This window comes from Theobroma cacao, chromosome 6 (genome assembly GCF_053813885.1).
Source record: "Theobroma cacao isolate CCN51 chromosome 6, ASM5381388v1, whole genome shotgun sequence".
NCBI classification, from domain to species: Eukaryota; Viridiplantae; Streptophyta; class Magnoliopsida; order Malvales; family Malvaceae; genus Theobroma; species Theobroma cacao.
Window position 1 is genome coordinate 6,299,528 of NC_142644.1, and position 27,395 is coordinate 6,326,922.

General features: G+C 32.8%; 2 long non-coding RNA genes across 5 annotated transcripts in view; one reads left to right on the forward strand and one right to left on the reverse strand.

The window, feature by feature from the left end:
• LOC148762023 (uncharacterized) overlaps window positions 1-22,560 on the forward strand; it is a 53,600-nt gene extending 31,040 nt beyond the window's left edge. Inside the window, exons 1-4 of one of the 4 annotated variants that reach the window (XR_016027131.1) lie at window positions 10,188-10,370; window positions 11,025-11,098; window positions 11,969-12,032; window positions 22,270-22,560. This is a non-coding gene — a long non-coding RNA (uncharacterized LOC148762023). Of the gene's footprint in view, window positions 1-10,187; window positions 10,371-11,024; window positions 11,099-11,968; window positions 12,260-17,380; window positions 17,564-18,217; window positions 18,292-22,269 lie in introns of those variants that run through there. The other 3 variants (XR_016027130.1, XR_016027133.1, XR_016027132.1) reach the window with 3 other exon arrangements.
• Window positions 18,976-20,864, reverse strand: LOC148762024 (uncharacterized). Its single transcript, XR_016027129.1, has 3 exons — window positions 20,748-20,864; window positions 20,008-20,093; window positions 18,976-19,170 (listed from the first exon to the last, which is right to left on the reverse strand). It is a non-coding gene; the product is annotated as an uncharacterized LOC148762024 (long non-coding RNA).
• Window positions 22,561-27,395: the final 4,835 nt, after the last annotated feature.

A 27,395-nucleotide genomic window follows, 5' to 3' on the forward strand; every position in this document is an offset into this window, starting at 1 on the left:
AATTTTGAAACTGGCTAAAACGTAATATACAAGTACAAAACACATAATTCATATTCAAAATGAGTTTAAAAGTCTAAAATCTTCATTTAAAACGAAATTATGGTTATTTGAATATAATAAGAAAATAAAAGAAATATTAAGTAAAATATTCTATTTTCTTATAAAACAATATTTATAGAGTTATACGTGAATAATTTTTATAGCGTAAAAGCTAAATAAATTTATACATACTTAAATGCAATAAGCCAAAATATTTAATTTAATTTACAATAACAAGAGTGCCCCCGAATAAACAAAAGTAAAGAGGACTGTGAACCTACGGTTTAGAAAATGCAGATCCCACTGTAGTCCTCGATGAGATCAGCTATCTACAGTCTATACTGAACCTAAAATGGGTGGAAAGGAGGGTGGTGAGATTATAAAATCCCAATGAGTAAACAGACATCATCATAAACATCTAGAGTTGAGTGCATGGAGATAATAAAGTAAATCATCATAAACTGGGTTATACAATTATAACACATCTCGTTCAAAATATGTAAAGAGGCTTATGAATCTCATAAAAATCTAGGCTTGTGCCATAAATCCATTCTCGGGGACACCTTGGCCGAGGCATCCTACCGAGATCGCCAAGGCTATTAAAATTCACATTTCACATAAATCATGTTTTTGTTTTGAAAACATAGTCGTTCCCTGGCGTTGGCTGAGTTCCCCCTCACGTGGTGGTTTAGCGTGAAGTGAACCCTAAACTTTACCCCAAGAGATACCCTACGTGCCTCTCCGTTCGAGGTAAGAATATAATGGGGTTTACCGTGCCCCTCTAAAAGGCTGATCCACAGAAACCCCCTACTGCAGTGATTAATTAATATATAATCCACCATATAATAAAACTCAATAACATGATATGGCAATTTTGTAATTCGCAGTTTTTCAAGGCAACCAAACAATTCGCATTTCAATACAATTTGCCAACTAGCTAATCATGCTCGATTTATCATAAGCCAGTCAATTTAAACAATCAAATTGTCACAATTAACAGTCTCCGTGTATTCTATTTTTCAAAATCATTATTAATTCCAAAACAATTTATAAATTAATTTCATTGAAACTCATTTATTCATAAAACATGAAAATTTATCTTTTTAAATTCCTTTTTCCATAGAATTCATGAAAGCATCTAAAAACCACCCTAGATAATTAAAATGACAGTAAGTTTAATCACAATGTCTAGAATGCAGACTTTTGAAGCACTCTGTCTACTGGTCCTCAGATGCAATTTCCTTGCCTTTATCGGAGGACTCACCACCTTGACACAGTACAAAATCGAGAATTTCACCAAGTTAGTACTAAATCAAAATTAAACTAATTTCGACTACCAATGCATGATATGGAATGCAAAAATGCACTGGTAACTATCTAAACTCAGTATTGGCCTAATTCGTCTTATCACCCAATTAAATTCCTACCGCGTCCGTTTAAACTCCAATTTAATTCTTTTCAGTTTCTATACCTCAATTGCACCCAAATTAACTTAATGTCCCTCAGTGTGGTGCAAATTATCAGTCTCGATAGTAAATTATGAAAATACCCCTAGTGGGTAAAAATTCATATTTTTGCTCCGAAAATTCTCATTATTTTTCTAGGCTCATAATTCATCATTTCTTAACCAATTCTACTAGAATAAAAATCAAACTCATCCTCACTCAATACATGGTAAATTCAGCCATTAATGGTTGTGGGAAAAAATAAATTCTTTTCTTGTTGTTTTGTTTCTAAATATGCTAAACTAACTAAAAACACTAACATAAATTAAAATCAAATAAATCCAACAACTTTCTCTCTCCTAACCCATTTTGATTAGCCAATAATTCATCATAAAAACATGCAATTTAAGCATGGAAAATGAAGAGAAATGCTTAAGGAAAATAGATTTCAAGCTTAAGTTGAAAAATCCTACCTTTTTCACTTGTTTTCCTTGATTTTCCACACTTTTTCTATTGAAATTCCTCACCTAGGGTTTGTTCTTCCTCTCTTTCTCTCTCTTCCTTGCTTGGCCGAATATTTGGAGAGTAAATGGCTGATTTATGCTGATTTTTAAGTTAAATAATAAAATATCCTAAGCTTGACACATGGCATTTTCTAATTGGTCTATTTTTAAAATTTTAAAAATTTAAACATTTTATCTCCACCATATGTTTAGTCAAGGGTCAAAGATAAAGACAAAGGAAGACCATGTGCTGGAAAAATATCCTAGTGGTGGAAAATTACAATTTTGCCCCTGAGGTGGCAAAATTACCATTTTACCCATATACTCCAAATTATACCGAAATTAAAATTTTTCACTTCTAAACCTCAAATCATACTCCAATAAATCAAATTATACTCCAATAAGTCAAATAAGGCCAAAAAATTCTTTTCTAAAATTCCCATTTTGTCTTCAGGTGGCAAATGACCATTTTTCCCCTAGTTAGTGAAAATTTAGATTTGACTCCAAATTGATCCTCAAACTCCAAATTACCATTTTAAGTCATCCATGAACTGTGAAACTCTTAATCTCACCTTAAAATTCTTATTTGATCTAGTTCGAGGATTAAATAAACTTTGCTGTACCTCTAGGTACAATACCGACTTTTGTAAATTTTTCGGGACTCTCCTAGCATGCAATCATGCTATCATCACATGTATGTCATGAATAGTATTTTATAAGGTCGAGCTTTACAGGTGATACCTCCTCGACCCCCACTTTCATAGTTACAGTGGAGACCTCCGAGATTTAGTGGGTCTGGGATGAGTAGTACTTCCGATAAGAGTTTTGAAAGTTCAAATAAATGCGAAAAATGTGGGAGATACGATGTTTGGGAGTGTTGGGACATAAGATGCTTTCATTGTGACCAGTCGGGCCACATTAGGAGTGATTGCCCACAGTTAAGATGGGCTACGATAGTTGCTCCATCCCCATTAGCTCATACGAATATGCAGAGGAGAGATTCCTCTGGAATACACCCGAGGCAGGGGGTAGCTGTACGATCTGAAATGGGTAGCAACACCTCAGCACAACCACCTTTGAGGCCATTGACTCGTTCTTCAACAAGAGTTTTCGCTGTAACGGAAGATGAAGCACGAGTTCGATCTGGAGGAAGTGAGTGAAAAGTTAGACGAAGGTGTAAAATAGTGATAGGGGATGTAAATACCAAGTGAGGGACGTGTAAATAAAGGTTTCAAGAATAATATAGTAAATGAGTTCATATGGAATATGGTTGTAAGAATTTCTTACTATATTGTGGAAATTAGAACTCAAAAATACTTGAGGTATACAAAGTTCAAATGAACTTAAATCTTAAGCAATAAATTGATGTCGAAATACAAGAAGGATACAAAGCAATATAGAGGCATGAAAGATGATTAAGGACAAAGGGATGACTATGAGGAATTGTGATACTGCATCGTATACACATATGTGGGGTTAATATTGTGATCAACTAAAATGAAGAATGATTTTTAGTGAACTAAGATTCCCTATAAAGGATATAACAGGAGAAGTCAAGCATCGAATAAAAAGATAATACCCCACATTTTCTTTGAGCTTGATAACTGAAATTTTGAGGATAAAATTTTATTTTAAGAGGGGTAGTGTTGTCAAACCCTGTTTTATAAAATAATTATGACGTCATTTACATGCTCAATAGGATGGTTACATATTTAGGAAGTTTGAGAAAATCGTTGAAAGACGATATTGCCATTAATGGTATCATTAAGTCGATTAAGCCTCAAACTAGTTCAAATAGAAATTTTAAGATGAAATTAAGAATTTTAAAGTCTCAGAATGGTTTAATATGGTGATTCGGAGTTCGAAGATCAATTTAGAGTCAAACCAAAATTTTCGCCATCTAGGGGCAAAATGGTCATTTGCCACTTGGGGATAAAATGGAAATTTTAGAAAAGATTATTTTGGCCCCATTTGACTTATTGGAGTAAGATTTGAGGTTTAGAAGTGAAAAATTTTAATTTCGTATAATTTAGAGTGAAAGGGTAAAATGGTAATTTTGCCACCCCAGGGGCAAAATTGTAATTTTCCACCACCAAGACATTTTTTCAGCACATGGTCTTCCTTTATCCTCATTTTGACCATTGACTAATTGTGTGGTGGAGATAAAAAGGATTAAAATTTTAAAATTTTAAAAATAGACCAATAAGAAAATGCCATGTGTCATACCTTTATTATTTTATTGTTTCTTTATAAAAAGGTATAAAATCAGCCCATTTTCTTCATATGGCCGCCCAAGCAAGGAAGAGAGAGAAAGAGAGGAAGAACAAAGGGAAAAACAAGAAAACCTAGGTGAAAATTCAAAGAAAAAGTGAAGAAATCAAGGAAACAAGCTAAGTAAGTTAGAATTTCTTTAGTTCTCCTTGATACCTAACTTACCCATGCTTTTGTTCTTGATTTTCATGGTTGAATATTGAGTTATTATGATGAATTCAATTCTGAAAAATGGGTTAGGAGAGAGAAACTTGTTAGATTAATTTGATTTTAAGTTATGTTAGTGTTTTAAGTTAGTTTAGTATATTTAGGAACAAAACAACAAGAAAAGAATTCATTTTCCTCCATTACCATTATTGGCTGAATTTTCTAGGGAAATATTGGCTGATGATCTTGATGTTTATTTGAGGAATTATGATGAATAATGATGAATTATGAGTCTAGAAAAATAATGAGAATTTTCGGAGCAAAAATATGAATTTTTACCCAGTAGGGGTATTTTCGTAATTTGCTACCGAGACTGATAATTTGCACCACACTGAGGGATATTAAGTCAATTTGGGTGCAATTGAGGTATAGAAACTGAAAAAAAAAATTAATTTGGAGTTTAAACGGACGCGTATATTGATTTAATCGGGTAATAGGTCGAATTAGGTCAGCACCGCATTTAAGCGGTAGTCGGATAAGTTGTATATCATATCATGTATATATACCGAGCCTGAATTGATTTTATAATGGTCAAGCATTGATGTGGTGAATTATGTATTGTACATTGTGGATAGGTGGTGAGCAAATTACACTGGTAAAAGTACAGAGATTGTGCTTGAAGATTGGGATTAGGAGTACATCGACTCCTAGAACAGTGAGTGGACAATTTATCATCTTAAATATCTAGAGTAATTATACTTGTTTGATGCTTTTATTGAATGGTGAGTTAAATTATAAAATATTATGTTTTCCAATTAAAATGTTTTTAATAAAAATGAGATTTATACTGATTTTAAAATCAAATATTGTTTTGGAAAAATTGAGTATATGGAGACTGTGTTGAAATTTATGATTTTATATGTTCTTGAAATTGGGGCCTATGACACTATGGTAGCATGATGGCTAAATTTTTGGGGTTGACATGAAATATATGAATAGTTTTGGATTGGTCTCGGTAGAATGGATTAAATTTTATTCGTCATATTAAGCTACTGGAAATTTTATGGGTCTGGTGGTATATTAAACGGTCACTGCAGTGGTGGGGGTTTCCGTGGACTGCCTATGAAAGGAGCACGGTAACTCAATTATATAATTACCTCCGAAGGGAGATGTTGGGTGAAGTATCTCCTGAGGTATGATTTGAGTGCACCTCACGTTCGGGTCACCACGTGAGAGTGAGACTCAACCAACGCCAAGGAACGACTGTGTGTTAGATGTGAAAACATGTTTATGGGTATGGGTCATTGAACAGCCTTGGCGGTCTTAGTGGGATACCTTGACGAAGGTTCCCGCGAGAATGATTTTGGCAGGGGCCAAGTTTAAGAAATTCATAAGTCGAGAAATTTTGATGAAAAGAAATTGTTTGGTATAGATTGAAACGAGCTTTGTGTTATGAACATTATTGAGATATAACGTTTTTATATTGTCTCCATCTACTCGGCTTTAGATGCTTTTGATGGTAATTGTTTACTCACTGGGATTATGTAATCATAATCTCACCCCTCTTCATATCCATTTTTCAAGCTCAGGACAGTTTGTTGATAGTTGATTAAGACGAAAATTAATCTCGGAGTTACATCATAGGAAGTAAGGGTTCGTAGCTCTACACCTTCTTGGTTAGTTTGGGGCCCACGTGCCACTGTAAACGAAATTTCATACTTTAATTATCTTTATTACTATATGAATAAATTTATTTACCTCTTACGTTACAAAAATTATTTTAGGAAGACTTTGAAAATATTGTGTTTTAAGAAAATAGAATATTTTATTTAATGTTTTTATTATATTCAAATAGCTGTAATTTTACTTGAAACGAATGTTTTAGACTTCAAAATTTAATTTAAAATCATGAAATATGTGTTTCCACTTACATATTACATTTTTACGAATTTTGAAATTTCAAAAAAAAATGAAAAATGACGAAAATACCCCTGTGAGCTAGAAAATAATATTTTATTGTTTTGAGTTGGAAACAACTTATGATTTCTTGAAATGCGAGATTTAATAACTGTCGCTCATCGGGGAAATGCGAAAATTGATGCTGAGCCTTGCGGGGTTTCGATTAGCATTCGGGGTAATTAGTGTTTATCGGGACGTCGCGGCGGTTGTCACTGGCCCGATGGGAGTTCCGGGTCGTGACATAATTTCTAAAGAAAAAATTAAGAAATCATGACTTGGTAATTCTATCTCTTGCAAAAGTCTTTTCATTTTAAATGTTTAGTTTTCTTTGTTATATTTTCTTTTGCTCGAGGACTAATAAAATGTTAAGTTTAGTGGTGTGATAATTCTATTTATAGAATTATTTTAATCTCATTTTGTTGCTAAATGTTAGCTAAGTCCTTAAATTTTAACTAGAATTTAGTTATTTTTAGTTGTTTTTCTAATTAGTTTATTTTTATTAAGTTATTTTAATTTTTTGTTTATTTACTTTAATTTGGCTATTAGTTATTAGTTTTTATGCTTTTGTAGGATTTAAAAGAATAAGGCTTAATTTTGGAAAAGAAAGATGTTTGCAGGACTCAGAATCTTGCTCCTATATGCTTTAGTATTTTAACGATAACTTTCACTCTGGATGTCCAAATGATACGATTCTTGAGCCATTGGAAAGCTAAGAGATAGAACTACAACTTTCATGAAGACCACTTTTCCCAAGTGTCAAGCCCGACCTTATAAAATACTTGTCATGTCATTCATATGATTGACAATATGCTTGCATACTTGGAAAGCCCCGAAAGAAAAATCGTTAAAAGACGACAATGTACGAAATGATACAATTAAGTTAATTTAAGCCTCGAACTAGATCAAATAGAGAATTTAAAATGAAATTAAGAATATTAAAGTCCCAGAATGGTTTAATATAGTGATTTGGAGTTTGAGGATCAATTTGGAGTCAAATCGAAATTTTCACTATCTAGGGGTAAAATGGTCATTTGCAACCTAGGGACACAATGGGAATTTTTAGAAAAGATTTTTTTGGCCCCATTTGACTTATTGGAGTACAATTTGAGGGTTTGGCAGTGAAAAAGTTTAATTTCGATGATTTCTAGAGCGTAGGGGTAAAATTGTAATTTTACCACTCGCAGACAAAATTTGAGATTTTGAGAGAATTTAGATCAAATTTGACAAATTGGAGAATGGTATGAGTATAAGGAATCAAAAATATGTCTATGGGCAAATTTTCAGTTTTTGGGGCAAAAATATAATTTTTGACTTTTATAGGGGCAAAAGTGTAAATTTTAAAAAATCACTCCACCAAGACTTTGGATAAGTCTGAGAATTTTATCTAAGCTATGGATATGTGGGACAAGTGTATGGTGAAAATTTGGAAACAAATGTATGGCTAGAATTTAAGGAATTAATAAAACATTAAAAAAATGAATAAATAATATTATATTATTTTAGCCTTTAAAAAGGTCAAAATTCGAGAATTCTCATCTTCTTCAGCCGTCCAAACCAGTAGAGAAAAGAGGGAAAAGAAAAAAGAACCGTACCTGAAAATTTTGGAGAAAATCAAGAGAAATCAAGAAATCAAGCATTAAAAAGGTAAATTTCATTGATTTTCCTTGTGATTTTCACTATCCATGCATTTTTTTCTCATTTTCATGCAAAATTAGAAAGTGAGTATGGACACCCATGCTAGCCAAACCTCCATGGATGAGTTTTGAACTTGAGTTTTGGTTGATTTTAATTGAATTAAATGATTTTAGTTAGGTTATATTGAAATATAGCAAAAATTAGCTAGAGATATAATTTTCTCCCATTGAAACCTTTTATGCCGAATTTTCTAGGGGAATATTGGCTGCTGATCTTGATGTTTATTTGAGGAATTATGATGAATAATGATGAATTATGAGCCTAGAAAAATAATGGGAATTTTCATAGCAAAAATACAAATTTTTACCCACTAAGGGTATTTTCATAATTTGTTATCGTAACTGATAATTTGCACCACACTGAGGGACATTAAGTCAATTTGGGTGCAATTGAGGTATAGAAACTGAAAAAAAAATTAATTTGGAGTTTAAACAGACACGTATATCAATTTATCGGATAAAAGATCGAAATAGGCTAACACGACGTTTAGGCAAAATTTAGACATTTTTGCATTCCATATCAAGCATTAGTAGTCTAAATTAGTTTAATTTCAATTTAGTACCAATGTGGAGAATTTCTCAATTTTGTATTGTGTCAAGGTGGTGAGTCCTCCGATAAAGGCAAGGGAATTGCACCCGAGGATCAGTAGTCTGAGTATTTCAAAAATTTCTACTCTAGACACTGTGAGTAACCTTACCATCACTTTAATTATCTAAAGTATGTTTTTATTCGGTTTTGGTGAATTTTATGAAAATGAGTTAAAATGGTAAATTGCTATGTTTTAGGAGAAATTGTGATTTTATAAAATGATTTTATAAATTTTCTGAAAATCGAATACTGGTTTTGAAAATAGAGTAATTGGAGACCACTGATATGTTGTAAATTTAAAATTGAATTAATGGTTTATGTTATTGTATTGGCATGACTGGTTGGGCTGTATTTTTTATGAATTGTATGAATTACTTTATTTTACCCTTGCAGGCTGGGTAGTAATATATTAGTCCTGTCATGCTGTCAAAATTTTATTGTATGGTGGGTTTGACCTGCTGTAGTGGGCTATGAAATACCCCATACTTTGATATGGTGATAAATAAAGTTGATCGAATGCAAATTGAGGTCAATTAAAATGTTTAGAAGTGATAAAAGACGAAAGGAGTAGTTTAGGATAAAATGTTTCGCAAGTGAGAAAATAATAATAATTTTATCGGAGGAGAATTTGTGAGATAAAAGGCGATTTGGAAGTCAAGTGAGGCATAATAAGGTATTTTTGGTACCAAGGAGACAAGATAAAATTTTTAGAATAAAATAATATTTTATTAATAAAATAATATTAAAATATTAATATTTAGCCGGATGTCGAAGTCAATCAAGAAGGAGGATCATATGGTTGATCCAAGTGGGGGAGAAGATGACAAGCCCGACTCTACAGAAATATTTGTGATGACATACATGTGGTGGATAGCATGTTTACATGCTAAGAGAGTCTTGAAAAATTTACAAAAAGTCGGTATTGTACCTAGAGGTACAATAAAGTTGATTTAAGCCTCGAACTAGATCAAATAGAGAATTTACAATAAAATTAAGAATTTTCAAGTCCCAAAATGGGTTAATATGGTGATTCGGAGTTCGAGGATCAATTTGGAGTCAAATTGGAATTTTCGCTATCCAGGGGCAAAATGGTCATTTGCCACCTGGGGACAAAATGGAAATTTTTAGAAAAGATTTTTGGCCCCATTTGACTTATTGGAGTAAGATTTGAGGTTTAGAAGTGAAAAATTTTAATTTCGGTATAATTTGGAGTAAAAGGGTAAAATGGTAATTTTACCATTCGGAATCGAAAATTTAATTTTTTGAAAGGATTTTGATCAAATTTAATTATTTGGAGTGTGAAATGAGTATGAGGAGTGAAAATTATGCATTATGGAAAATTTTCAATTTTTGGGGTAAAAATGTAATTTTTGAAAAGTTCGGGGGCAAAAGTGTAATTTTGAAAATTTTGCTCCACCAAAACTTTGGAAAAATCTGGAAATTTCACTTAAGACTTGGATAAGTCAAAGGGAATGCATGGTGGAAAAAGTAGGACAAATGGATGGCTAGAAAAAAAAAATGAATTAATAAAATATTTAAAATATGAATAAAATAATATTATTTCATTAAACAATAAAAAAGGCATAAAAAAAATCAGCCCACCCATTCTTCTTCTTCAACATTCGGCCAAGCAAGAAACAAGAGAGAGAAAGGAGAAAATAAAACCCTAGCTAAGAAATTTAAAGGGAAAATAGGTGGAAATTCAAAAATCAAGTGAAAAAAGGTAACATTTCTTAAATTTGTCTTGTGCTTTACCTTTCCCATGCATTTTCCATCATTTTTCATGGTTGAATCATGTGATTTGAGGATGATTTGAATTCTGGTCATATGGGTTTAGAGAGAGAAAGTTGTTAGATAAATTTGATTTTAATTTATGTTAGTGTTTTTAGTTAGTTTAGCATATTTAGAAACAAAACAACAAGAAAAGAATTTATTTTCTCCCCCAACCATTAATGGCTGAATTTACCATGTAGTGAGTGAGGATGAGTTTGATTTTATTCTAGGAGAATTGGTTAAGGAACAATGAATTATGAGCCTAGAAAAATAATGGGAATTTTCGGAGCAAAAATACGAATTTTTACCCACTAGGGGTAAAAGCGTAATTTATAGTTCGGACTGATAAATTGGACCAAATTCACAGTCATTGAGGTATTGTGGATATAATTGGATAATTGAAATTGAAATGGATGGAATTGGAGTCGAATTGGGGATTTTAGGAATTTACACCGTGTATAGGCGAGTTAGGTCGGACATCGCAATTAGGCGATTGTCTAGACATTTCAAATCCTATCTAGTGCATACGCATGGATAAGAGCCTGAAATAATTTATGATAAATTGACACAATTTACTGAATTTTGTGTCATGGATTATGGATAGGTGGTGAGTCAATTGTTTCGGGTAAGAGACTGCACCCGAGGGCGGAAGATAGGAGTATTTCTACTCCTAATACTGTGAGTAAACTTATTATCGTCTTAATTATCTAGAGTAGTTTTATACAATTGTGTGATTTTATAAAAAAATGAGTTTAAATGGTAAATTGTTATGTTTTAAGAGAAATTGTAATTTTATAAAATGATTTTATAAATTTTCTGAAAAATCGAATATTGGTTTTGAAAATAGAGTAATTGGAGACTGCTAGTTTGTGTTGCAAATTTATGGTTTTGAATTGAATGGCTTATGACAATAAATAAGCATGAATGGCTAAACTGATTTTGGTGTTATAATTATTTATACTGTGCATTCAACCTTGAGAGGCTAGGTTGCGATAAATTGCCATGTCATGCTAGAATGAATTTTATTGATTGGTGGATTATATATTAATTATTTACTGCAGAGGGGGTTCCGTGGACCAGCCTATTAGAGGGGCACGGTAAACTCCATTATATTATTACCTCGAACGGAGAGGCGCGTAGGGTATCTCCTGAGGTAAAGCTTAGGGTTCACTTCACGCTAAACCACCACGTGAAGGGGAACTCAGCCAACGCCAAGGAACGGCTGTATTTTTCTCAAACTAAAAATATATTTTAAGTGTATATGAAATTTTAACAGCCTTGGCGGACTCGGTTGGATGCCCTGCGCAAGGTATCACTGAGTATGAGTTTTGGCACGAGCCAAAGTTTTAAAAAATTCATAAGCCAAGTTGATTACTTGATTTATATGGATTGATTTTATTTGGTTGAAATTAACTGAAAGGTAATGAAATTACGGTATGATGACTTATTTTAATTGTCTCCATTTACTCGGCTTTAGATACTTTAGATGGTATCTGTTTACTCACTGGGATTATAAAATCTCACCCCTTCTTCCTATACATTTTTCAGGCTCATGACAGTTTGTAGATAGTCGAGTAAGACGAGAACTAAGCTCGGAACTGCATTATAGAAAGTAAGAGTTCACAGTCTTACATCCTCTTGGTCAATTGGAGCCCACGTGTCATTGTAGATCAAAACTTATATTTTGGTTATCTGTATTTCTATTCATATAATTTTTACTTTACTTTCATGTGCGAAAAATTATTTACGAATATTTCTATAAAAATTTATTTTATGAGAAAATAGAATATTTTATTTATTATTTTTGAATAGTACTAGTTGTCAACAATTTGCTTTCAAACGAACGTTTTAGATACTTAATTGTTTTTAAATCATTAAATATATATTTTCTGCTTACCTACTACATTTTTAGCAAGTTTTGAGATTTTTGACGAAAAATTACGAAAATATCCCTATGAGCCAGAAAATAATATTTTATTGTTCTTATTTAAAAATGACTTATGATTTTTTTGAAATGCGAGATTTAATAACTGTTGCTCACCGGGGAGATGCGAAAGTTGATGCTAAGCCTTGCGAGGTTTCAATCGACATTCGGGGTAAAGAATGTCTGTCGAGGCCTCGCGGCGGTTGTCACGGGCCCGATAGGGAGTTCCGGGTCGTGACAATTTTATTGGTATCAGAGCATGGTTTAAAGATCCGATATTTTGATTTTAAAGCTTTGGATTTTAAAGTCTTTGGTTTTAAAGTTGTTTTAAGGAATCTACACTGACATTGCGTGGCCCCAAGTTTAATTAAGTTAAGATAAGTTAAGTTAGATTAGATTGAATAGTATGTATGCATCTTCATATAGAAATCTACCTACTTTTGATATGCATAAATAATTAAACAATTACTATTTGATTGCATATAAGTTTTGAGGTGCACTGGTGACATACACACCATGTCTAGAAGAGGTGGTAGTCTTGATACCTCTCATAGTGATCGCGAGGGATCTCTAGATTCTACGGCTAGAAGCAAATGGCACCCTGATACAGGTTATTCGGAAGGTGGTCCATCCCGAATTCCTGATAATAGAATTCCTAAGAACTTATCAGAATGGGTTCATAATAAGGGGAGCTTCGAGAGTAGCGAGAATTTTGAAAGTGAGAGTAGCTCCAATACATCGAAAATTGAACAAGATTTCCTTTCGGAACAACCTGGAGAGCACCCTAGAGAATGGACGAGGGAAGAAATTGCAAGGGGATATATTCGTTCTAGGAAGAGTGTGACAGTAGTCTGACACTTTCCACCAGGCTGTGGGAGAAATGTAAGGGGACAACCAGAAAAGGATAAGGAGAAAGTAACAGTGGCAAGTAAACCCCTTAGAAAAGTGTCAAGTGTACGACATTTTCCTCCTAGTTGTGGAAGAAATGCTGCACCGGTGAGTGATGAAGAATATAGGAGAATACAACAAGCCTGGATTGAGGAGCAAAGGAAAAAAATCTCAGGATGAGGAAAACCCAGAAGAGGATCTTTAGGAGGACTCGAAGTATAATCTTCCGATAAGATCAGATTAAGATAATGATCCCAAGGACATGTAATATTTTCGTAGGATTTTACACTACTTTAACTCTAAGTAGATGTTGTGTAAAAGAGATAATAATTATCTGTACAAAGAAGGAAAAATAGTTTGACTTTTAAAGTATAGGACTAGAATGTATTATAAAATGGTTGTTTAAGTAATTGAAGGTATATGGGAATCTTTAGTATGATAGGGATAAATTGGTAATATAATTATTGAGGAAGGTTATAGAAAGAAGCAATAAGGTTATAAATGACATTCGGAACGGATAATGTGATTACGTTAATGATTGTAATTTAAGCATGAAGGGGATTATTCAGTGATGTTATGACACTATGAGGTAATAGTTGGGCACAAATATAACCTAATGAAGTTAAATTATGGAATATGGGGAATATAAAATTTTGATTCAGTAAGGATTGTGAGAATAAAGTGAGGAGGAAGCCGGGCTATTTTCGTAGTTAATTACACCGAAAGTCAATAAGATTATTGGAGTATAAGACAAAGAAGATAATTGGATAGGGATGACAATAAATTTGAGGAAATTTGTAGATAGTAAGCAACTTATGTGTAGAGTGGTATATGTATCATGAATTTATTACACTGTATGGAAAGGATGTTTTAAGGTGAAATTTTATGAATGTTGATAAAAGTTAAAAGATAACATGAGATGAAAGTATTAATCTGGCTTAGTGTGTATGACAAGAAAATAGAAGGTACCTATACTTATGGAACTCATGATATATATCTAGAAGGGAAACCACTGGTTGAGAACGATTGATGTGGTGACTTTGAATGCAGACAAATAGCTTTGATGAGAAAATTTCCAATAGCTACAGTACTTCAACATTGACTGTTCAACATTATACTGCTCCGAATACCTAACGCCTATGATGCATGAGTAAGATAGGAGTGACACGATAATGAGCTTACAAATTGAATTTTGGTTGTTGGTCATTGTGTTTTGTTATCTGGGAGTCTTAAATATTCTGGAGAATGTTTACCCAAATGAATTGAAAAACTTCTTTATTACCTTGTATAGAGGCATATAATTAAAAGAAAAGAAATTGAAAGATTCTTGAGATGACTATACTGAGATGAGATACCAAGTAATGAAAGTGTGAAGGAAGAATTATGAGACTGGTATAGAAAATCAGTTTACATAGAATATCATTACGAGAATTTGTAATATCTGTTTTGATTCAGTAAAATGACAAGGGTTAGTAACAACATGAGGCTAATTGTGTGGCACCCTAGAAACCTATGAAGATGAGTTAGGGATTGAACGGATGAGTACGTATTTATATATCTTTAAGATTAAGTGTTTTAGGAATACATAAACATCTTTGAGAAGAGATTATAATCATACACAGCAAGTATGAAACGTAAAATTTTTAAAACTTGCTGAGAAGCCTAACAACTAAATCACAAGTTAAGGGATTACATGTTGTGAGACATAAGTTTCAGATAGATATTCCCAAGGAAATACTCAAGAGAAGTTTTACTCTGGATTTCGTTAAAGCAAGCACTAAGTTATGTGATTATAAAAAGGAAGTTGTAAGCTGAGAGTGATATTAGTATTAATATTGAAAAATACTTGAGGAGAATCTAGTTTTAAGTTTTACAATTTCAAGTACAATTTATAAATTAGTTAAGGAAGAATGACGTTATGTTCATATGAAGGAGTGGAACAAAGGATGATAGAAGTTGACCTTGAAAATGAAGTCAGATAATCAAACTTTCCTAATATATTATGGAAATTGGAATTCGAAAATGCTTTAGGCATACATGATTCAAATGGGTTCGAGTCTTAAGTGACAAATCAATATCGTAATGCAAGAAAGATACAAGGTAATATAGAGGCATGAAAGATGATTAAGGACAAAAGGATGACTCTTAGGAATTGTGGTATTGCATGAGATGCAATGATCAAGTTGAGATAAATCTTTAAGGCATCAATAGGATTATAAAGCATACACGCATAATAGATTATAATTCAATGGAGATGACATTGTGATGAATGATATATAGTATAAGGAAACTCAAACATATGGTTGGAAATGATATGAATGATATGAAGTTATACACAAGTATAATAAGAAGGTTGACATGCACTATAAGAATTATTATATTGAAACTAAGATTGGGATACGGATGAATAATGGGGGAATGTAGTCCAAGGCATGTGAACACATGGATTCCTATATATAAAGAGAGAGGTTGACATTTGAAAATGCATGTATATATGTATATATGAAATTGATAATTTTACTAACTGAAGTGAAGAATGGTTCTTGGTAATTGGGAGATTTTGAAATAGTGTCCAAAGAGGTTAGTGAGCTAAAGTGTTAACAGACATGTAGTGAACGATTAAAGTTATGAATGACTTTGAAAGTAAACCTTGAATTGTTTAAGTTTTTAATGGAACTCCATTAAAGGAAGGGTTTGGACCAGTATAAGATGGATGAATCAAGGTTGAGAAAATTGGTATGGAGCAAATTAATAAAACGATGAATACGTATACATAAGTAAGTATGATATGTGATCGAAATCGGTATAATTGAGATGAAGTTATGATTCAAATGTAATAATGGTGATAAAGGCATGCTTAGTGTCTAGATATAAGAGATCATGGTTGTGAAAAGTATTACTGATCCGATTCCAAAGGATGATAATTGCCGTAAATAAAGCATTTAATTGAACTGAAGGTGAACGAGGGAAATAAATTGAATGTCCCTATAGAAGGAACAAGGAGTAGGATCATAGAAGGAGATTGATAACGCAACATCGACGGGAATTCGAGGACGAATTCTATTTAAGTGGGGGAGATTGAAATACCCCATACTTTGATATGGTGATAAATAAAGTTGATCGAATGCAAATTGAGGTCAATTAAAATGTTTAGAAGTGATAAAAGACGAAAGGAGTAGTTTAGGATAAAATGTTTCGCAAGTGAGAAAATAATAATAATTTTATCGGAGGAGAATTTGTGAGATAAAAGGCGATTTGGAAGTCAAGTGAGGCATAATAAGGTATTTTTGGTACCAAGGAGACAAGATAAAATTTTTAGAATAAAATAATATTTTATTAATAAAATAATATTAAAATATTAATATTTAGCCGGATGTCGAAGTCAATCAAGAAGGAGGATCATATGGTTGATCCAAGTGGGGGAGAAGATGACAAGCCCGACTCTACAGAAATATTTGTGATGACATACATGTGGTGGATAGCATGTTTACATGCTAAGAGAGTCTTGAAAAATTTACAAAAAGTCGGTATTGTACCTAGAGGTACAATAAAGTTGATTTAAGCCTCGAACTAGATCAAATAGAGAATTTACAATAAAATTAAGAATTTTCAAGTCCCAAAATGGGTTAATATGGTGATTCGGAGTTCGAGGATCAATTTGGAGTCAAATTGGAATTTTCGCTATCCAGGGGCAAAATGGTCATTTGCCACCTGGGGACAAAATGGAAATTTTTAGAAAAGATTTTTGGCCCCATTTGACTTATTGGAGTAAGATTTGAGGTTTAGAAGTGAAAAATTTTAATTTCGGTATAATTTGGAGTAAAAGGGTAAAATGGTAATTTTACCATTCGGAATCGAAAATTTAATTTTTTGAAAGGATTTTGATCAAATTTAATTATTTGGAGTGTGAAATGAGTATGAGGAGTGAAAATTATGCATTATGGAAAATTTTCAATTTTTGGGGTAAAAATGTAATTTTTGAAAAGTTCGGGGGCAAAAGTGTAATTTTGAAAATTTTGCTCCACCAAAACTTTGGAAAAATCTGGAAATTTCACTTAAGACTTGGATAAGTCAAAGGGAATGCATGGTGGAAAAAGTAGGACAAATGGATGGCTAGAAAAAAAAAATGAATTAATAAAATATTTAAAATATGAATAAAATAATATTATTTCATTAAACAATAAAAAAGGCATAAAAAAAATCAGCCCACCCATTCTTCTTCTTCAACATTCGGCCAAGCAAGAAACAAGAGAGAGAAAGGAGAAAATAAAACCCTAGCTAAGAAATTTAAAGGGAAAATAGGTGGAAATTCAAAAATCAAGTGAAAAAAGGTAACATTTCTTAAATTTGTCTTGTGCTTTACCTTTCCCATGCATTTTCCATCATTTTTCATGGTTGAATCATGTGATTTGTGGATGATTTGAATTCTGGTCATATGGGTTTAGAGAGAGAAAGTTGTTAGATAAATTTGATTTTAATTTATGTTAGTGTTTTTAGTTAGTTTAGCATATTTAGAAACAAAACAACAAGAAAAGAATTTATTTTCTCCCCCAACCATTAATGGCTGAATTTACCATGTAGTGAGTGAGGATGAGTTTGATTTTATTCTAGGAGAATTGGTTAAGGAACAATGAATTATGAGCCTAGAAAAATAATGGGAATTTTCGGAGCAAAAATACGAATTTTTACCCACTAGGGGTAAAAGCGTAATTTATAGTTCGGACTGATAAATTGGACCAAATTCACAGTCATTGAGGTATTGTGGATATAATTGGATAATTGAAATTGAAATGGATGGAATTGGAGTCGAATTGGGGATTTTAGGAATTTACACCGTGTATAGGCGAGTTAGGTCGGACATCGCAATTAGGCGATTGTCTAGACATTTCAAATCCTATCTAGTGCATACGCATGGATAAGAGCCTGAAATAATTTATGATAAATTGACACAATTTACTGAATTTTGTGTCATGGATTATGGATAGGTGGTGAGTCAATTGTTTCGGGTAAGAGACTGCACCCGAGGGCGGAAGATAGGAGTATTTCTACTCCTAATACTGTGAGTAAACTTATTATCGTCTTAATTATCTAGAGTAGTTTTATACAATTGTGTGATTTTATAAAAAAATGAGTTTAAATGGTAAATTGTTATGTTTTAAGAGAAATTGTAATTTTATAAAATGATTTTATAAATTTTCTGAAAAATCGAATATTGGTTTTGAAAATAGAGTAATTGGAGACTGCTAGTTTGTGTTGCAAATTTATGGTTTTGAATTGAATGGCTTATGACAATAAATAAGCATGAATGGCTAAACTGTCACGACCCGGAACCTCCCTCAGGCCCATGACAATCGCCGCGACGTCCCGATTGACACTCATTATCCGGAATGCCAACCGGAACCCCGCAAGGCTTACATATCAGTTTCTTTCCTTTCTTGTGAGCAATCATTGTTAGATATCGAGTCTTTAGAGAATATATACTATTTTAGATCAAAAACAATCAAAATAAAATTTTCGCCACATAGGGGTATTTTGGTCATTTTTTTCTCAAAAATTTCAAAACTGGCTAAAACGTAATATACAAGTACAAAATACATAATTCATATTCAAAATGAGTTTAAAAGTCTAAAATCTTCATTTAAAACGAAATTACGATTATTTGAATAAAATAAGAAAATAAAAGAAATATTAAGGGAAATATTCTATTTTCTTATAAAACAATATTTATAAAGTTATACGTGAATAATTTTTATAGCGTAAAAGCTAAATAAATTTATACATACTGAAATACAGTAAGCCAAAATATTTAATTTAATTTACAATAACCAGAGGGCCCCCGAATAAACAAAAGTAAAGAGGACTGTGAACCTACGGTTTGGAAAATGCAGATCCAATAGTAGTCCTCGATGAGATCAGCTATCTACAGTTTATACTGAACCTGAAATGGGTGGAAAGGAGTTGGGTGAGATTTTGCAATCCCAATGAGTAAACAGACATTATCATAAATATCTAAAGGCGAGTAAAATGGAGGCAAGTTTAAACAATAAATTTCAACCCATTTCATAATGTTTTCAATTTATTTCTTAAACCATAAAATATTTGTAATTTACCAAAACAATTGTTAAGGCTTATGTCTTTTATAAAAACAAGGCTCAAGCCAAAACTAATCCTCGGGGATACCTTGGCCGAGGCATCTAACCGAGTCCGCCAAGGGTGTTAAAATATTCACACGTGAAACACATTTTTATTTTTAAAACCAGCCGTTCCTTGGCGTTGGCCGAGTTACACATTCACGTGGGGGTTCGACGTGAAGTGAACTCTAATACTACCCCAGGAGTTACCCTCCTCGCCTCTACAACCGGAGTAACTATATAACTGGGTTTACCGTGCCCCTCTAATAGGCAGTCCACGGAAACCCGTCACTGCAGTGACTAACCCACCAATTTTAATAAAATTTCGACAGTATAACGTGGCTTTTATTTATTTATCCAGCCTGCATAGTAAAACAACTTACATAAATTTCCCAATGCATTCACAAAATATAGCCACATATACTCATTTCGCATAAGCCATTCCTAGGAAAATATATATTTTTCAAGTCAATTTGTAGCCTCCAATTACTCAATTTCATAATCAATACAATATATTTTTATTTGTCACATTTATTCCTAAAACATCAAAAATCCCGTTTTAATCTCGTTCTCATTTCATAAAATACATAAAGGGCATTTAAAATAAACTCTAGATAATTTACAATAATAATAAGTTTACTCACCGTTTGTACAAAATAAAAGCTTTCTAAGCGCCCCGATCACTACTCGTCGGGTACGACTTCTTTGCCTTTTTCGGAAGGCTCTCCTCCTAGACACATTACAAAAATTTACACAATTCATCACATTGATGCTAAATCACTATATAATTAACTTAAATCCTATACTAATGCATGGTATGAAATGCAATAGCCTAAAACGGCTTAAATGCGGTATTAACCTATTTTTGGCACTTTGCCCGATAAATTGCTAACGCGCTCCATTTTAGCTCTAAATCATCCCATTCTCTCTCCAACATTTCTAACCATCAAATATCAGCCAATAACCTTCTAAAAACAACAAAAATCAGCTCACTCCCTTCCTTGGAAAATTCGGCCAAAAATGGGACATTAACTCGGTAAATTTTCTACTTTGTTTTTCTATCACGTTTAATCGTTTTTCATCATTTTCTCTTCATTTCCCTTAGAATAAAATCAATTCATCATCATTGTACAGCATTGAGCATCCAGCCAAGAGTGGGTATTGTGAAAATTTAATGATTTCTTGCCCAATTTAATTTCTAAACACATTTAACTAACTAAAACTATCAATTTAACTAAAAATCAAAACCTAAAAATTTCAATTTCTCTCTCCTAGAATTTCGTCCAGCCCTTGATATCACTTTTTGATCTCTCTCCTCAAGCATGCTAAATGGAAATAAAGGCATAGGAAAGGTAGGAATCAAGCTAAAATCGAAAAATCTTACCGTTAGACGCGTAAACGGTCGAAAACCGCGAATTTCTCTTTGAATTTTCTTGTTTCTCTTTGGTTTTTCTTTTCTTCTTCCTTTCCTCTCTATTTCCTCTGTTTTTCTTCCTTATGGCCGGCCAGCACTCAAAATTTGGGTTTAAATGGCTGACTTTTCATTAAAATAATATTATTTCATTAAAAAATGCCATGTGTCACTTTCCCATTGGCCCATTTTTAAAATTTCATCAATTTGTTTCCAAATTTTCACCATACACTTGTCTCATATATTCATAGCTTAGATAAAATTCTCAGACTCATCCAAAGTCTCGGTGGAGTAATTTTTACAATTTACACTTTTACCCCCGTAAAAGTCAAAAATTACATTTTTGCCCCAAAAATTGAAAAATTGTCCATAGACATATTTTTCACCCCTTATACTCATACCATTCTCCAATTTGTCAAATTTGATCTAAATTCTCTCAAAATCTCAAATTTTGTCCATGGGTGGCAAAATTACGATTTTGCCCCTACACTCCAAAAATCACCAGAATTAAACTTTTTCACTTCCTATCATTAAATTATACTCCAAATAGTTAATCTTGATCAAAAATTTCACTCCATGATCAAATTATTATCTTAGGTGGCAAAATGACGATTTTGCCCTTAAATATCAAAATTTCTAATTTTACCCCAAATGAACCCTCGAACTCCGAACAATCATTTTTAGTCATTCATGGACTATAAAATATTAAATTTCATCCTACAATTCCTATTTGAACTAGTTCGAGGTTAAATAAATTTAAGTGTACCGTTAGGTACAATATCAGGTTTCGTTTATTCTTAGGTGCTTTTCTAGCGTAATAACATGCTACTCAATGCATGTATGTCATGACATGTATTTATAGGGTCGGGTTTTACATAAACTGATTTTGGTGTTATAATTATTTATACTGTGCATTCAACCTTGAGAGGCTAGGTTGCGATAAATTGCCATGTCATGCTAGAATGAATTTTATTGATTGGTGGATTATATATTAATTATTTACTGCAGAGGGGGTTCCGTGGACCAGCCTATTAGAGGGGCACGGTAAACTCCATTATATTATTACCTCGAACGGAGAGGCGCGTAGGGTATCTCCTGAGGTAAAGCTTAGGGTTCACTTCATGCTAAACCACCACGTGAAGGGGAACTCAGCCAACGCCAAGGAACGGCTGTATTTTTCTCAAACTAAAAATATATTTTAAGTGTATATGAAATTTTAACAGCCTTGGCGGACTCGGTTGGATGCCCTGCGCAAGGTATCACTGAGTATGAGTTTTGGCACGAGCCAAAGTTTTAAGAAATTCATAAGCCAAGTTGATTACTTGATTTATATGGATTGATTTTATTTGGTTGAAATTAACTGAAAGGTAATGAAATTACGGTATGATGACTTATTTTAATTGTCTCCATTTACTCGGCTTTAGATACTTTAGATGGTATCTGTTTACTCACTGGGATTATAAAATCTCACCCCTTCTTCCTATACATTTTTCAGGCTCATGACAGTTTGTAGATAGTCGAGTAAGACGAGAACTAAGCTCGGAACTGCATTATAGAAAGTAAGAGTTCACAGTCTTACATCCTCTTGGTCAATTGGAGCCCACGTGTCATTGTAGATCAAAACTTATATTTTGGTTATCTGTATTTCTATTCATATAATTTTTACTTTACTTTCATGTGCGAAAAATTATTTACGAATATTTCTATAAAAATTTATTTTATGAGAAAATAGAATATTTTATTTATTATTTTTGAATAGTACTAGTTGTCAACAATTTGCTTTCAAACGAACGTTTTAGATACTTAATTGTTTTTAAATCATTAAATATATATTTTCTGCTTACCTACTACATTTTTAGCAAGTTTTGAGATTTTTGACGAAAAATTACGAAAATATCCCTATGAGCCAGAAAATAATATTTTATTGTTCTTATTTAAAAATGACTTATGATTTTTTTGAAATGCGAGATTTAATAACTGTTGCTCACCGGGGAGATGCGAAAGTTGATGCTAAGCCTTGCGAGGTTTCAATCGACATTCGGGGTAAAGAATGTCTGTCGAGGCCTCGCGGCGGTTGTCACGGGCCCGATAGGGAGTTCCGGGTCGTGACAGGCTAGGTTCTGTGGACTAGCTTGTTAGAGGGGCACAGAATCCTGTTATATTTTTACCTCGGTTGGAGAGGCGAGTAGGGTAACTCCCAAGGTATAACTTTTAGAGTTCACTTCACGCCAAACCACCACGTGAAGGGGAACTCGGCCAACGCTAAGAAATGACTATATTTTCAAAATAAAAACATGACTTTCTAATAGCCTTGGCGGACTCAGTTGGGATAGCCCTTGGCCAAGGTAACCCAAATAACTGAGTATGATAATAATTTTTGGCATGAGCCAAGCTTTTTAAGAAATTCATAAGCCATATTGATTACTTGCTTTAAATAAATTGATTTCATTTGGTTGAAATAAGTTGAAAGATGATAAATTACAGTTTGATGAAATGTTTTTATAGTCTCCTTTTACTCGACTTTAGATATTTTGAGTGATGTTTGTTTACTCACTGGGATTTTATAATCTCACCACCCTCCTTTCCACCCATTTCAGGCTCAGAATAGATTGTAGATAACTGATATCGGCGAGGATTGCAGTTGAACTTGCCACATCCAAAAACTGTAGGTTCATTTCTTTTGAAACTTTTGGTCATTCGTGGGCCCACGTGTCACTGTAAATTAATTCTATACTTTGGTTATCTGCATTACGGTATGCAGGAATTTATTTTGCTTTTACACTATAAAAATTATTTATGCAGTGTTCTTAAAATATTGTTTTATGTGAAAATTGAATATTTTATTAAATACTTTTATTTTATTCTAACAGTCATAATTCCATTTTAAACGAATGTTTTAGACATCCAAAGTTATTTTTGATTATGCAATATGTGTTTTCCACTTACATACTATATTTTTAATTGATTTTGAGATTTTTGGGATAAATAACAAAAATACCCCTGCGAGACGAAAATTATTATTTTATTTGTTTAAGTTGGAAACAATTTAAAATCTTTTAGAATGTGGTATTTGGCAACAGTTACCCAAAGGGGAAATGAGAAGCTGATATTAAAACCTTGCAGGGTTCCGGTTGATATTCCGCGTAATGAATGTCGATCGAGACGTCGCGGTGGTTGTCACGGGCTCGATGAGAGTTTCGGGTTGTGACACCAAGTTTGTGAAATACCCTATACTTTGATATGGTGATAAATAAAGTTGATCGAATGCAAATTGAGGTCAATTAAAATGTTTAAAAGTGATACAAGACGAAAGGAGTAGTTTAGGATAAAATATTTCGCAAGTGAAAAAATAACAATAAAATAATAATAATTTTATCGGAGGAGAATTTGTAAGATAAAAGGCGATTCGGAAGTCAAGTGAGGCATAATAAGGTATTTTGGGTACCAAGGAGACAAGATAAAATTTTTAGAATAAAATAATATTTTATTAATGAAATAATAGTAAAATATTAATATTTAGCCGGATATCGAAATCAGTCATGAAGAAAGATCATATGGTTGATCCAATTGGGGGAGAAGATGACAAGCCCGACTCTATAAAAATATTTGTCATGACATACATGTGATGGATAGCATGTTTGCATGCTAAGAGAGTCTCGAAAAATTTAGAAAAAAAGTCGGTATTCTACCTAGACGTACAACAAAGTTGATTTAAGCCTCGAACTAGATCAAATAGAGAATTCACATTGAAATTAAGAATTTTAAAGTCCCAGAATGGTTTAATATGGTGATTCAGCGTTCGAGAATCAATTTGGAGTCAAATCGAAATTTTCGCTATCCAAGGGTAAAATGGTCATTTGCCACCTAGGGACAAAATGGAAATTTTAGAAAAGATTTTTTTGGCCCCATTTGACTTATTGGAGTATAATTTGACTTATTGGAGTAAGATTTGAGGTTTAGAAGTGAAAATTTTTAATTTCGGTATAATTTGGAGTAAAAGGGTAAAATGGTAATTTTGCCACCCCAGGGGCAAATTTGTAATTTTCCTTCACCAGGACATTTTTCCAGCACATGGTCTTCCTTTATCCTTATTTTGACCATTGAATAATTGTGTGGTGGAGATAAAAAGGATTAAAATTTTAAAATTTTAAAAATAAACCAATAAGAAAATGTCATGTGTCATACCTTTATTATTTTATTGTTTCTTTATAAAAAGGCATAAAATCAGCCCATTTTCTTCATATGGCCGCCCAAGCAAGGAAGAGAGAGAAAGAGAGGAAGAACAAAGGGAAAAATAAGAAAACCTAGGTGAAAATTCAAAGAAAAAGTGAAGAAATCAAGGAAACAAGCTAGGTAAGTTAGAATTTCTTTAGTTCTCCTTGATACCTAGCTTACCCATGCTTTTGTTCTTGATTTTCATGGTTGAATATTGAGTTATTATGATAAATTTAATTCTGAAAAATGGGTTAGGAGAGAGAAAATTGTTAGATTAATTTGATTTTAAGTTATGTTAGTTTTTTAAGTTAGTTTAGCATATTTAGAAACAAAACAACAAGAAAAGAATTTATTTTCTCCCACAACCCTTAATGGCCGAATTTACCATGTGTTGAGTGAGGATGAATTTGATTTTCATGCTAGGAGAATTGGTTAAGAAATGATGAATTATGAGTCTAGAAAAATAATGGGAATTTTAAGAGCAAAAATACGAATTTTTACCCACTAGGGGTATTTTCGTAATTTGCTATTGAGACTGATAAATTGAATCTCATTCACAGTCATTAAGGTAATTTAGGTATAATTGGAGTGTAGAAAGTGAGAAGAATTGATTTGGAGTTAAATTGGAGATAATAGGCCGAATTAGGTCAGCATCGTATTTAAACGGTAGTCTGATAAGTTGTATATCATATCATGCATATATACCGAGCCTGAATTGATTTTATAATGGTCAAGCATTGATGTGATGAATTATGTATTGTACATTGTGGATAGGTGGTGAGCAAAGTACACTGGTAAAAGTACAAAAATTGTGCTTGGAGACTAGGATTAGGAGTACATCGACTCCTAGAACAATGAGTAAACTTATTATCGTCTTAATTATCTAGAATAGTTTTATACAATTGTGTGATTTTATAGAAAATGGGTTTAAAATGGTAAATTGCTATGTTTTAAGAGAAATTGTGATTTTATAAAATGATTTTATAAATTTTCTGGAAAATCGAATACTGGTTTTGAAAATAGAGTAATTGGAGACTGCTTGCTTGTGTTGCAAATTTATGGTTTTGAATTGAATGGCTTATGACAATAAATGAGCATGAATGGCTAAACTAATTTTGGTGTTAGAATTATTTATACTATGTATTCAGCCTTGAAAGGCTAGGTTGCGATAAATTGCCATGTCATGTTAGAATGAATTTTATTGATTGGTGGATTATATATTAATTATTCACTGCAGAGGGGGTTCCGTGGACCAGCCTATTAGAGGGGCACGATAATTATATTCTTACCTCGAACGGAGAGGCGCGTAGGATATCTCTTGGGGTAAAGCTTAGGGTTCACTTCACGCCAAACCACCACGTGAAGGGGAACTCAGCCAACGCCAAGGAACGACTGTATTTTTCTCAAACTAAAAATATATTTTAAGTGTATATAAAAATTTTAACAGCCTTAGCGGACTCGGTTGGATGCCCGGCGCAAGGTATCACTGAGTATGAGTTTTGGCACGAGCCCAAGTTTTAAGAAATTCATAAGCCAATTTGATTACTCGATTTTATATGGATTGATTTTATTTGGTTGAAATGAGTTGAAAGGTAATGAAATTACAGTATGATGACTTATTTTAATTGTCTCCATTTAGTCGACTTTAGATAGTTTAGATGGTATCTGTTTACTCACTGGGATTTTATAATCTCACCACCCTCATTTCCTCACATTTTAGGCTTGGGGAATTCCATAGTTAGCTGACTTTGACAAGGACTTTCACTTGGACTCGAATCGGTAAAAGCTGTAGGTTTCCAACTTCCGATGCATTTTGGTTAAAGGTGGGCCCACGTGTCACTATAAAAAAAATTTTATGCTTTGGTTATTTGCTTTATAGTATATATGAATATAATTAACTTTTACGCTATAAGAATTATGTATCGATAGTTTTATGAAAATTATTTTACAAGAAAATAGTTTATTTTATTGAATATTTTTATTATATTCAAATGGTCAAATTTTCACTTCAAATGAACGTTTTAGATACTTAATTTGTTTTTAAATCATTAAATATATATTTTCAGCTTACCTAGTACATTTTTAGCAAGTTTTGAGATTTTCAAAAAAAAAGACAAAAATGCCCTTGTGAGCCAAAAAACAAAATGTTATGTTCTGATTTGGAAATGATTTGTAATCCCTTGAATTTTGATATTTGATAACTATTGCTCACCGAGGAAGTGCGAAAGCTGAAACGAGAGCCTTGCGAGATTTCGATCGACATTCGGGGTGAAGAATGTTTGTCGAGGCCTCGCGACGGTTGTCACGGGCCCGATGGGGAGTTTCGAGTCGTGACAGTCTGCCTGAAGATAGAGAATATTGAGTTGGAAGGTGACTAAGTGTAATGTTGGAAAGGCTATTTGAAGT